The sequence below is a fragment of the Triticum aestivum genome, chromosome 5B, assembly GCF_018294505.1.
Source record: "Triticum aestivum cultivar Chinese Spring chromosome 5B, IWGSC CS RefSeq v2.1, whole genome shotgun sequence".
Classification (NCBI taxonomy): Eukaryota; Viridiplantae; Streptophyta; class Magnoliopsida; order Poales; family Poaceae; genus Triticum; species Triticum aestivum.
This window is the reverse complement of record NC_057807.1, coordinates 712,998,262-713,011,661: the sequence shown is the minus strand read 5'-3', so window position 1 is coordinate 713,011,661 and position 13,400 is coordinate 712,998,262. Positions and strand designations below refer to the sequence as shown.

General features: G+C 42.3%; 1 pseudogene; it reads left to right on the top strand.

Moving 5' to 3' along the window:
- Positions 1-1,037: 1,037 nt before the first annotated feature.
- Positions 1,038-5,874, top strand: LOC123115369 (putative disease resistance protein RGA4; annotated as a pseudogene).
- Positions 5,875-13,400: the final 7,526 nt, after the last annotated feature.

Below are 13,400 nucleotides of genomic sequence, written 5' to 3'. Positions count from 1 at the left end.
AACTAGATTAACATATCGCACATATCAATTTCACAAATCTACACATCAATTTAAACTATTTCATAAACACAAAATCTAGCTTCAATCTATTTTCGGACCAATTGAATCAATCCGACAACATTGTGGATTATTATACACATATTGCACAAAATGCAACAACTATTTGTTCAGTTTCATATTCAATATCATATACAATATTTCGCATAGACCACAAATGTTAGTTTCAATACTAATATACCACTTATTAGTACTGGACATATTTACATCATAGATTAGTAGTCCACATATATTTACATTCAACGGCAAGGAGCCGGGGAGGCCGACCATCTGGGAAAGAAGTAGAGAGAAAGAGAGGTGGGCTTTGTAGCTCATCCGAAGGGTTCAAAACATGTGATTGATGTTGGGGAGGGGGTTAACTTCATAGCTCACAAGAGGGTTCATGCCGTAAACGATGTCGCAACACCTATTGCTTGCTTGTCGATGGTGAGATCCACCGGTGATTGATGTTGGAGCTAGGAGCTTGAATTACCTGGAGGATTTGCCCAACGGTCCTTGGCACCTCTCAACCCAGCCGATCGACGATGAGAAGGCCTTGGCCATCTATCTCCACGAGTCGCCGGGAGTGTCGTTCGCCGGTGGAGGCACGGACCTCATCGGAGGAGTGCCATACGTTACCAGATCTGATGCCAGCGCACGACCGGCGTGGCCTCGCGCTTTCCCAATCATGAATTTGTGCAGGTCCACCGCACCATTGGATTCATCGTCGGCCATCATGATCCGACCTCGTTTCCTGTCGGTTATTGGTGAATTCCGCGAAGAAAAAGATCGATCTTGATGCGAAGATGGACGTTGGATATCTTACCGGTACATACCTTTAACGCGCAAACTGACTTTCTGCAAATTCCAGGGAGACAAAGCTCGCTGGGATTATGAAGGAACATATTTTGATGGTGGAAGAACTCCAGAGTAATTGACTACTAATGTTGTTCTACTCTGCTAGTGCTTGTCAGTAATCACTAGTGTGGTTGAGAAACGCCATGGCTCTTCTGATCGAGGAGCATGCTATATTCCCCGCCAGCTTGATGCTACGACCTTGTGAGGTTATTAATTTCAAATCAAATCATTTTTTTGGCAATGCTTCATTCCTTCATGCATCCAATAATTTGTCTATTGTGTCATTGCTTTTACTTTGTATACCTGCTAATGTGGCTATTAATTGTCTTGCAAATAGGAGATGAGTGCGCATCTTGGGCCTGCCTGTGAAAACAGTAAATTACAATATTGGGTTTGCAAAATGGGAGCTCCTATCTGCCGCTCTTTGCGGCAGATCGACGACTGAATGCACATGCTAGTACTTTACGAATGCAAGATAGAGTGAGTGAAGCTAGTACATTAGCGATGCAAAAAAAAGGGTGGCAGGTTGATCCTACGATGATCCCTCGACGGATCGAACTTACGGCGTCTCCCTAAAGTTGACGACCAGCCGGTCAGTTGAACTAGCGAGCGTTGTTGACCCTACAATAGCGGAAAACCTTAATGACCAACTAAACACAGGTCCAATTTTTTTTTTTCAAATTTCAAAGGCAAAACATTTTTTAACAACGTGAATGCTACACGAAATGAGAATACTTCTCATATTCATTAACAAATTTTTTAAAATTTTAAAACATTTTTGAGAACACGGACATTTTTCTGAAATCAAACAATTTTTGTGGACTAGAACATTTTTCTAAATCACAATTTATTCGAAACATGAGATATTTTGTAATCTAGAAAAGAATTCAAAATGGGAACATTTTCGGAAATTTCAAAACAAAATTTGGAAATAAGAATATTTGTTTTGGAATGCGAACATTTTTTGAAAACCCAGAACAAAGATTGAAAACATGAACACAAAATTTGCAATTTTTTTTAAACTACCAAACAAATATTGAAAACATGAACAGTTTTTAAAAAACGAGCACTTTTATAAAATTATAAACAATTTTTGGAAAAGCGAACATGTTTTGAAATCTAGAAATAAATTGAGAACATGAACATTATTTTTGAAACATGAACACTTTCTGCAATTGCAAAACTAAATTTGGCAACACAAACATTTTTTTGAAAATCCAGAATTTTTTTTGAAAACACGAACAGAAATTTGCCAATTTTTTTCAAATCTTCCTTCAATTTTTTGAATCACAAACAAATTTCAAAAAAATAGGAAACATGTTTTATATTTCTGAACATTTGTCTACAAACAAACTTGAAAAATAAAAATACAACATTAAAGAAAGTAAAAAAGGAAAGATAAAGAAATAAGAAAAAAATAAAATCAAGAATTGAAAGAAACTAGAAGAAAAGGAAAAAAGTAACCAAAAAATAAATAAATAAAAGTAAAAAACGGTTCAGGAACCTTCTAGAAGGTTCTAAGAAGCAGAAAAAACCAGCTGGGAAACTCAAGAAGAGGTTCCCAAAACCGAAAAACGCTGCAACTCGTTAACGGGGCGGCCCATGTCACCGCTTGATCACCAGCTCGGGTGGAAAAGATCAACAGTTTGACGCATGATGCGTCAAATAGGATATTCCATGCAAAATTGCTCAGCTTCACCGATTCGATCCTGATGGGTTTTTGCTTCATGACGGTTGAGGTGACTCCAATGGGCCGGCCAATGTTTTAGATTGAGTCTTCTGATTTTACTGTTATGGTTCTTCGGCCAAGGTTCATTTTGTCCCTGAAATGAAAAGGGTGCATTCTTTAGATCAAAAGTTGGCCGGTGCCTTTTTAACGACATTTCAAGAAATATGGAAAAAATAGCAAACTTGAAAAATGGTCGTGGAATACAAAAAAAATGTTCATGATTTTGAAAAATGGCCGTGGATTTGAAAAATATTAGAGTATTCAAAAAATGTTTATCACTTAAAAAGTTGTTCGCAAATAAAAAAAATGCTCGTGGATACAACAATTGTTCCCAAGAAACAGAAAGGAAAAACACAAAAAAGGTAGACAAATATGGATATGTGTTTGCTCCTTACCCATAAATATGACTGGCCCGTCGCCTGTAGCAATAAGGGGAGGACAAGCTCTCCCACGTGCCGCCTTAAATGACCCAGGCCTAGCGACGGATCACATTCTTTTATTTTTAATTTTTCTCCTATATTGTTTTAAAATGGTGTAAATGTATAACTATTTTTGAAGATCAGCTACAATTGCCTCCCTTTTGATCTGAAGAAATGTTTTTCCTATTGTGGCCTTTTCCCTGAAGATTATCCGTTTACTTCTTCAGAAATCAATCATTTCTGGGTTTCAATTGGCATCATAGACTTGGATCACCAAGCCGATAGGAATTACTTGGAAGAGCTAGTGGACAATGGTTTTCTCATGAAGGAATTCGATCGGCATGGTCGAAACTACTATGTAATGCATGATTTAATGCATGAGCTATCTAAGAGTGTTTCTGCACAAGAATGCCTCAATATAAGTGGCCTAGATTTCCGAGCTGATGTTGTCCCAAAATCTGTTCGACACTTATCTATCAACATAGAAGACATATATGATGCAAATTTTGAGCAAGAAATGTGCAAACTAAGGGAGAGGATAGACATTGCTAATCTGCGAAGTTTGATGATTTTTAGAAGATATGAAGAAGAAAGAATCGCCAAGCTTCTAAAAGATAGCTTCAAGGAAATAAATAGTCTGCGTGTCCTATTTACAGTGGTGAAGTCTGCACAATCCTTTCCATATAGGTTTTCAAAACTTATCCACCTACGGTACCTCAAAATTAGTTCATCTTACAATGAAGATGAAATGAGCTTACCTAGTACACTATCAGGATTTTATCACTTGAAATTCCTGGACCTAGATCATTGGTTTGGTAGTTCTGATTTGCCTGAAGACTTCAGCCACCTTGAGAATTTACATGATTTCCGTGCTAGAAGAGAACTCCACACCAATATTCGCAATGTTGGAAAGATCAAGCATCTACAGAGGCTAAAAGAATTCCATGTTAAGAAGGAGAGCATGGGATTTGAACTGAGAGAACTTGGGGCATTGTCAGAGCTTGAAAGAGCACTGGTTATACGTGGTCTTGAACACGTGGCAACCAAGGAGGAGGCTACTGCAGCCAAACTGATATTGAAAAGGAATCTGAAGAAATTGGAATTACTCTGGTCAGGCAGAGATGGACCAACTACAGATGCTGGTATTCTTGATGCTCTTCAACCACACTCTAATCTTAGAGTACTTACAATTACAGATCATGGTGGTATGATTGGTCCTAGCTGGTTGTGTCTTGACATCTGGTTAAGAAGTTTAGAGACTCTCACTCTAGAAGGCGTATCTTGGAGCAACCTCCCACCTTTTGGGAAGCTACCAAATCTCAAGGGCCTCTATTTGAATAAACTTTCTGGAATGCTTCAGTTTGGGCCTCTATGTGGTGGCGCTCCAGGGAAATGTTTTATGCGCTTGAAGGAAGTTGGGTTTTATGAGATGCCAGAACTTGCTGAATGGGCTGTGGAACCTAATTGCCATTCCTTTCCAAGTCTTGAAACAATCAAATGCAGAGAGTATCTTGCACCAATTTACGCAGACTTGAAGTTTGTGACTGCCCCAAGATGTCTCCGCCCTCCATGCCTCACACCTCCACACTGGCAACTTTGGATGTTAAAAGAGGTGGAAGACGTTATTCAGACACGTTGTTGTCTTATGATGGAAAGGAATTGGTTGCTAGTGGGTATGGAGGTGCTTTGGCCTACCACAATCTGCATAAAGTAGAAGATATGTATATTGCAAATGTATCGCACATATCATTGATAGACATCAAAAAGTTTAAATCCCTAACAAAAGTAACTGTTGGAAGATGCGACGGTTTATTCCCTGAAGAGCTGGATGGCAGTATTGTCTTCCATTCAGTTAAGAGTCTCAAATTACATGTATCTCATCTTACCAGAAGCAAATCATCATTGTCAAAAGTGCTAAACTGCTTCACAGCTCTTTCTATGTTGGCGATAGATGGAGGCAATGAGGAATGTGTAATACAGTTACCATCATCCAGCTCACTGCAGAAACTTAGCTTCTGGGACTGTAAGAGGCTGGGTCTTGTGCCTGTGGAGGAGAATGGAGGAGGAATGCAGGAGGACAAGTCATTGCTCCAATCATTAACAATAAAGGGATGTGGCAAACTCTTCTCTCGTTGGCCCATGGGAATGGGAGAATCAGAGACCATTTGCCCTTTCCCTGCTTCCCTGAAGAAACTTAATGTTAAGGGAGAGACAAGCATGAAGTCAATGGCTCTGCTCTCAAACCTCACGTCTCTCACCACTCTAAAGCTAAGCTGCTGCAGTAATTTAACAGTGGACGGATTCAGTCCTCTCATCGCAGTTAGCCTCATACAACTGGAAGTGCATAGGTGCAACACCCCTAGATTAGCAGCAGATATGCTCTCAGAGGTAGCCTTTCAGAGGGCCAAATTATTGCCTGCAGGTTACATCTCTAGATTGGAGAAACTCAGTGTGGGTGACATCTCTGGATTGCTTATTTCTCCTATTTGCAACCTCCTCGCCCCGGCCCTCCACACACTTGTATTCATGTTTGATTGGAGGATGGAAAGCTTGACGGAAGAGCAAGAGAAAGCACTGCAGCTCCTCTCCGTCCTCCAGAATCTAAGGTTTTACTCCTGCATACATCTGCAGTCCCTTCCTCAAGGGTTACATCGCCTTTCTTCTCTCAAGGAGTTATGTGTCATTAGCTGTCCAAATATCCGATCGATGCCCAAGGAGGGCCTCCCGGTTTCGCTGAGAAAACTCCAGATGAATGATTGCAGCGCTGAGATAGATGAACAGATTGAGAAAATCAAAAGAACCAACCCAGATTTATCCGTCGAAGATGACTAACCACACCCAAGGTAACACTTGTCACCTCCCTATATTTTCTTTTCTATTTCTGAAGCGTGGTTTATTCGCCGTATTTCTGTTGTGCCTCATCTTAACCACTATTGTCAAATCTTACAGAGTAGCAGGTTCCACTCCAATCCACCACTGTTGCAATCAATCTTTTATGCACACAAGTTGTCAAACCTGCACATTAATCAGCAGGTCAGGTGCGAGATACAACCTGATCGATAGCTGTGAACTTTGGCTTGCTTATTATTTATCTTTCTCCTGCTTGCTTTCTCTAGTTTTTAGTACGTATGTATGTGCTTAATTTATGACTACAGTCACAGTCCAAGGCACTCTTGCTCTCTTTTCATCCAGCTCTTTTTGTACCCCTTTTGTGCTAGTAGACTTGAGATTGATACACCACCGTTGATGTTACTTTTCATAATATATATGAGTGCATTTTCTTCGTCAGGCTTCTGTTCCCTATGTGTAATAAAAAAAGGGCGTGCTCCTTGGTGCCGATCAAGAAGAAGACTTGAGTCCAATTATGGAATTATCAGGCTTGTGCTCCTTTTTCGCATGAAGCAGCAGGACTGAACAGCCGCCCAATTTAACTGTTGACATCAGTAACAGCGAGGAAGAGGTATTTATTTTCTTTACAGAATGATAAGGATTCCTACTAATATTGTGAAGTGAAATTGAATTGAGTTACACTCTACTAATATTCCTACTAATATTTGCTTTCCAATTTGTTTGATTCTTGAATTTATTTAGCCTGATACTGAATTAATCTTGTAGGAGCAGAGCAATGAGAATTATGCTGGGGCAGAGTACTGAAAGTATTGTACACAGCTACGTACATTCTTGCATGGAGAATGCATACTTGTTTAGGTTTCATTGCCATTGATCTGGGGCAGGTTTCACTGTTGCAGAGTATCTGGAGATGGCAACTCTAAGGTAATGAATGATTGGGTGCTTAAGTCACCTTAGAGTGCTTTTTTCATACTCTGTCTGACCCAAGTTCATTTATTCTACTTATTGGATTCTGCAGTCCCACTAGTGAATTTCACAGCTGATTCAGAGCAAACAAACAAACAAACTGACAAACAGAAGTGAAGCAATTGTCTGTCTTGATATGCTGAAAGGTCAGTACTTACTTGACACTCTGTTCTCATTTTTGGGTTTCCCTAGTAATGTAATGCTCAAAAGTGTTGTGCACTGAAACACTGTAATCTCTCTTTGAATTACTCGAACTGTCCATCGCCAGAATGTTGCTGCTCCTTTTAAGTTTAAGGGTCACATTCCTCTTAAAGCACCAGCTGATACAACAATTGTGTTGCGCGTTTGCAGAATTGAATATCAACGTAAGTGATGGCTCGCGGTGGGATGTCCTTCCTTCCTTCCTTCAAAGAAGCGGGCTTTAATTTGTGGATGCAGAAAATGTAGAGCAGCAAGCAGAGTAGAACAGAGCAGAGCAGAGCATCCCAAGAAGGGACATATCCAAAGGGATTCATCATCAGCCTCGCACGACTTGAGAATTTTTTTGTTTCTCAAGTCAATGATGTTGCTAATGTTGTTTGTTGTAACCTGTACATTCACGCTTGCTTAATGTCTAAGATTTGGCTGGCAGCTTCACATGTGAATCTGATATTCAAGGCAAAAGTTGTGTGGATAATTAATTCCTCAGTGGCAGCACGCAATGTGAGTGAGTGCCTTCAGCTTAGGGGCCTTGCTGCTTCTCCTAGCTTGCCATCAGCTGGCTGCAGCAGCAATTGAAGATTGGTGTGCTTTAAAGGTCCTCTGGGAATAAATCAATGTACTACATTTGAAATTTATTGTTTATAGTATCTTTTGTATGGTAATCTACACATCTTTTTTTGAATATGGGCATCCGAACATGTGCAACTTCAGTCAGCCTTTAATCAGTTATTATTCCTTTTCGTTGTTGATGTTCAATGTTACACAGATTGGATTGTATTGGATTGGCTTTTGATTATTACTGGGAACGAGCATATTAATTGGGGATGGATAGCTTCTGCTTTTGTTTTCACATTCTGCTGTTCCTGTAATCTTGGTTCCTGTTTATTTTCTCCATGGCACACCCAACCATTTTTCGATCTGATCTGTGGAGTCACCCAACCATATTTTAATCTCTTCCTCGAACGAACCAACGAGCCATACTCCATTCTGTGCAGAGTCATACTCCATTCTCTTGTCGTGGGTTCAGACTTGAGAGATTTTTTTTATTTTTTTTGAGCATCAGACTTGAGAGATAGGAGAGCAATAGCCTGTTACGTCAGGTCGCACGCTCGGTTCCATGTACTGGTTTGGTCCGGGTTTTTTCCCGGTTTTCTATTGTTTCCTTACCAATTTCTTTATGGTTTTCTGTTTTTTCTTCATCTGTTTTCTTTGATTCTTTCATGATTTCACTGTTTTTTTTACTTTGTTTCTTTCTCGGTTTTCATTGGTTGTTTGCTTTTCTATCTTTTCATGTCAATTATTTTAGTACATACACATTCAACATTTTTGGGTAGATATTAGGAACATTTTTTGTATACAGGTTAATATTTTCTAAATACATGATTACATTTTCTGAAAACTTATGCCTCTTAGGTTTAATTTGTAAGGTTGTCGATGTTTCATGAGATGTTTATTTCCATTGAGGATTATAGCTATGTTTGTTGTTTGTTTGTTTGTTCCCATTTACAATCCTGTACGCTGCTATATACTGTGCTACGTTTTCTTCTTGTGTGTATTTGAGCAAACAAAATGATGAGAGAAATTATATCTTCAGTTTTCATCTTTCATGTCTTTCAGTCCATCTCAGATGGTTTTCTCCACCTATATACGGTGCACTACTGTTTGTAGTATCTGATATGCTTACTCACTTACTCTCTGAGATGCTAGTTTTTTTTTTGTATGGAATAAAATGCTGGAATTGCTTGAGCCTTTTAGGTGGTACTCCCTCCGTACCAAAATATAAGAAGTTTTTGCTCTTCAAATTGGACTAGAAAAACATCTCTCCCGCCTGTGTTTTATCTAACAATTTTTGTCATCCCAGGTATTGCTACACAGATAATTAGAGACATTCTGATTAATTCACTAATCGGTCTGCTCCAGCGAAGCGCTTGAGGCTGAGCCTGAGACCGGGTGGTGGGAGGGGACGATCTGATTTGAAATCAAAAGCAAAAGGGATACAGGAGTACAGCATGTGCTCTATTAGAGAAAATCGGTGGGAATATAGAAATTCTACGCTTATACTTGCAATGTACCTTGGGTACCAAAGTATTATTTCTTGCTTGTACTAGTCGTCTCACCAAAACAAGTCATAATATGTACGAACAGAGAGCACTAACTGCCTCAGAGAAACAACTTCAGATACATCATATAAATTGATGCTTCCAAGTCTGCATAGGCACCACCAACATCAACCTGCATGTTTGCGCAGCCGCAGCAACCAAACATCAGCAACGATAGCCAGTTAGCCACCACCAACACCAAATCCATGGCGTCCTCTCGCATCCTCCTCCTAGCCGCGATCCTCCTGGCCCTGGCTTCTGTCCAGGCGCATGGCCAGAGCATGCCGCCTTCACCGGCAATGGCATCGGCAACAGCCGCTCGCAGTGGCAATTGCACGTTGAATGGCGCAGTCACGCTTGGAGTGTGTCTTAAACTTCAACCGGGAAGGACAAGCCCGTCCGACAAGAACCGTTGCTGCCCTCGAATCCAGGGGATGCAGAGTGCCGCCGACTGTCTCTGCTTTGCCTTCATGCTGGCTGGTGGCCTTGTCGCCAGCAATGCCGCCGATGGCGTCAATTCCGTGTTCGGCGTGTGCGGCATGGCCCGCATCCCCAACCTGGTTTGCCTGGTGGCCTCTGGAACGGTCTAATTGGCCTCGGACTCGCTGGTGAGCTCAATGAGTGTTGGCTGCAGGCAGACTCACACTCTGAGAGGTGCATCAGCGAACCTACGTCACCTATGAAATATAAGTGTTGCCTAAATAATCTGCCTACTAGCATGTACTGGTTTCGACCCAGCTTACTATGCGCATACTGGTTTTCCAAATAAATAAGAATTTGCGATCTACTTATCATACTTGTTGTGTGGGCCCATCTGACGACTATGTATTTAGAGCATCTACAACCATAGACACCAAAATCCGGTCCTCAAATGTGTGCGGGCGCGCCTGGTCGGACAGTGACCGGACAACACAAAAAGTTGATTCCGCGATCACAAACACGATTTTCAAAGCATCGAATTCATATTATTACATGGAACATAAAACTGAACTTGGGCGGAGCTTCGTCCGGCTCCGCCCTGTCCATAACCGGTGGATGGCTGCGCCACTCGAAGTGTTGGTGCAGTCGTTGGCAAGGTAGAGTAGGACACGAGACATGTACCGGCTCATGGGACTCGACTCTCCGCTGTCTCCCATGTCCTACTCTTCCTCGTCGGAGCCTTTCGCCGGTGGATGTGATATCGATTATGGATCAGTCGTGGCCGGAGCCGCCGGCGTCCACCACAACGCGGTTGTGGTGCGCGGGGTTGGTGGGCACTATACATGGCGCTGGAGAGTGCGACTCCACCTCACCAACGTCTGCCGCAAGGGTTGACGCAGCCTTTCGCGCCCACTATCTCGCCCGGCGGGCACGCCGCGCCATATTTGCGTCGGACGACTCCCATGCTTTCACCTATTGCATGGAGTCTCTCACAAGAGAGCAAACATGAGGCCATTGTCGAGGCAAAGTTGGGTGTGTGACGTGTCTTGACTTCCCAACCATTTTACTATTTCTTGCAGATCCGTGAATTATTTTGGCAAAACGAATGAGGTTGTGATTGTCTTTATTTTTTTGCAGACTTCTAGATCTTACCGAAGGCTTATTTTTGGAATTATTCAAGTTTTTTCTCAAAAGTTTATATATGTATGTTGACCGGGGAAATGGTCGTATTTTGGTATTGGTTGACGCATGTGTGTTCTATAGAATGTAAGCATTCTGCTTATTTATCCTTTTTCTGTCAGGACCCCGACTCAATGCCAGATCGATCTAGCATGTAACACCTCATATCACCTTGCGGCCTCACGCACGGTATTCCCACGGGTGTCGCCTTACCTTTGCCCGGGACCGTTTGCGCCTTTTGGCACACGTATATGACAGTGTCGCTAGCATCCATATGATAAGGAGCCCGGGCTGACATGGCTAGTCGTAAACCCAAAGTGGCACAGACTTACAGGGACAGGCATCCATGACCCAGCATCGAACGTGTCGGTCATCAGCGAGTGAATCCAGGCTGTAGCACTGGGCTAGCAGGACTCCGGTGAACCGGGCTGTAGCGGGCTAACAAGACTCCGGTATTCATCGCGTGACATTTCCCCGAAGGGACAGACACAGGAACGAAGAAGGACACATGCCGGCCAGCCTAAGTGTTCCGGAGCAGTAGCAAGCTACCATGGCTCAGTGGAAACACTAGGAGACATTTCCCCGTAAGAGAGGCTACTAAAGATAAACAACTAGATGGTCAGATCCCACACATACCAAGCATTTCAATAACATACACACAATATGCTCGATATGTGCAAATACAACATGGCATCACAACATGACTCTACGACTCAAGTAATTTATTCAATAGGCTCCGAGGAGCGAGATATTACAAACATGGGTCTCATGACCCAACAATCAGAGCATACAAATCAAAGCACAAGCGGAAGCTATCATGTCTGGGTACAGACATCTATAACTGAAAAAGGCTGAGAAGCCTGACTATCTACCAGATCCTGCCGAGGGCACAAGATCGTAGCTGAGGTAACAAGCTAAACGTCGAAGTCCACGCGGAACTACTAGTGAGACCGAAGTCTCTCTGCAAAAACATAAAATAGGCAAACGTGAGTACAAATGTACCCAGCAAGACTTACATCAGAACTAACTACATATGCATCATTATCAACAAAGGGGATGGTGGGGTTTAACTGCAGCAAGCCAGCTTTGACTCGGTGGCTATCCTGAACTACGACTGCAAGTAACTCTTTGAGGTGGCGCACACGAGTCCACATATTCACCATATCAATACACCACTATGGATCCGCTCCCGTCTCCCTACGAGAACGCCATCCATAGCACTCACGCTTATCTTGCGTATTTTAGAGTATCCACTTTCACTTGTCTATGAACTGATATAAGCAACCCAGAAGTCCTTTTCCGCGGACACGGCTATTCGAATAGATGATGTTAACCCTGCAGGGGTGTACTTCTTCATACATGTTTCCACCACTTAGCGTCTGCACACGACATGTGCTCGGCAGACTTCAAGCGAAAGCCGACGTGGGTGTAGACCACGACCTACCTAAACACTCAAGTCTCTAGTCCAGGTTTATCGCCTATTCGGGTTCCATCCATGAGGAGATCCGGCCGGAGTTTCGCTCACAGCCCCAAACGATGTGAACAGGGTTCCCGAGATACCAAACGGGCATCCGGTACACCGTGCCACGTACCTACCGCATCACAGCCCACCCCTACGGTCAGCGCTGTCCACGGCCTCCAGTAAGCTACAAACACCAGAAACTACTTGCAACTCCTGGACAGAGGACTAGGGTGAATAAGAAGTCGAGCGGGGTCATATTTCAGGGCCCAATGTATGGTAGTAGCTGAATCATGGATCACAAACACAGAACTCAGTTCCTGAGGACGGCTGCAATGAGACAACCCACCATGTACTCCTACATGGCCTCTCACCGCTACCTTTACCAAATCGTGTTCACACACTTAGCTCACACACAGTAGGACATGTTCACACGCCTCTGATTCATCCCCGATGAATCAGACCTGACTCAACTCTAAGCAGTAGCAGGCATGACAAACAAGCATGAATGAGTAGGCACAACAGGGCTCAAACAACTCCTACTCATGCTAGTGGGTTTCATCTATTTACTGTGGCAATGACAGGTCATGCAGAGGATAAAGGGGTTCAGCTACCGCAGCAAGTAACAGATGAATCGTGTTGTCCTAATGCAGTAAAAGAGAGCAGGAGCGAGAGAGTGGGATTGTATCGGAATGAACAAGGGGGTTTTGCTTGCCTGGCACTTCTGAAGATAACATTGAGTCTTCATCAGTGTCAACGATCACATCATCGGTATCACGTCTATCGAGAGGGGACAAATACCGGCAACACAGAAGGGAACACAATCAATGCAATGCACAATATGATGCATGATCATGACATGGCAAAATGAATGTGTTTTGAGCTAATGCAACTAGCAACAGATTAAATGAAGTTGGTTTGAATACAAGATTCAAATTCAAACTCCATATGTGATTATTTAAATGCCATTTAATTGATTTGTGCTAAACAGCAGCTATAAGTTGTTCTAACATGCATGAAAATGGTACAGATGGATTCCTTGAATTTTTCTGATAATTTTTCATATATAATTATTTAATTTGGAGTTACGGTTAATTTTCTATGATTTATTGAAGTTTAGGCATTTTCTGAAATTTCTGAATATTAAATTAAAATTCCAGAAAATGAATTATGCGTCAGCATGA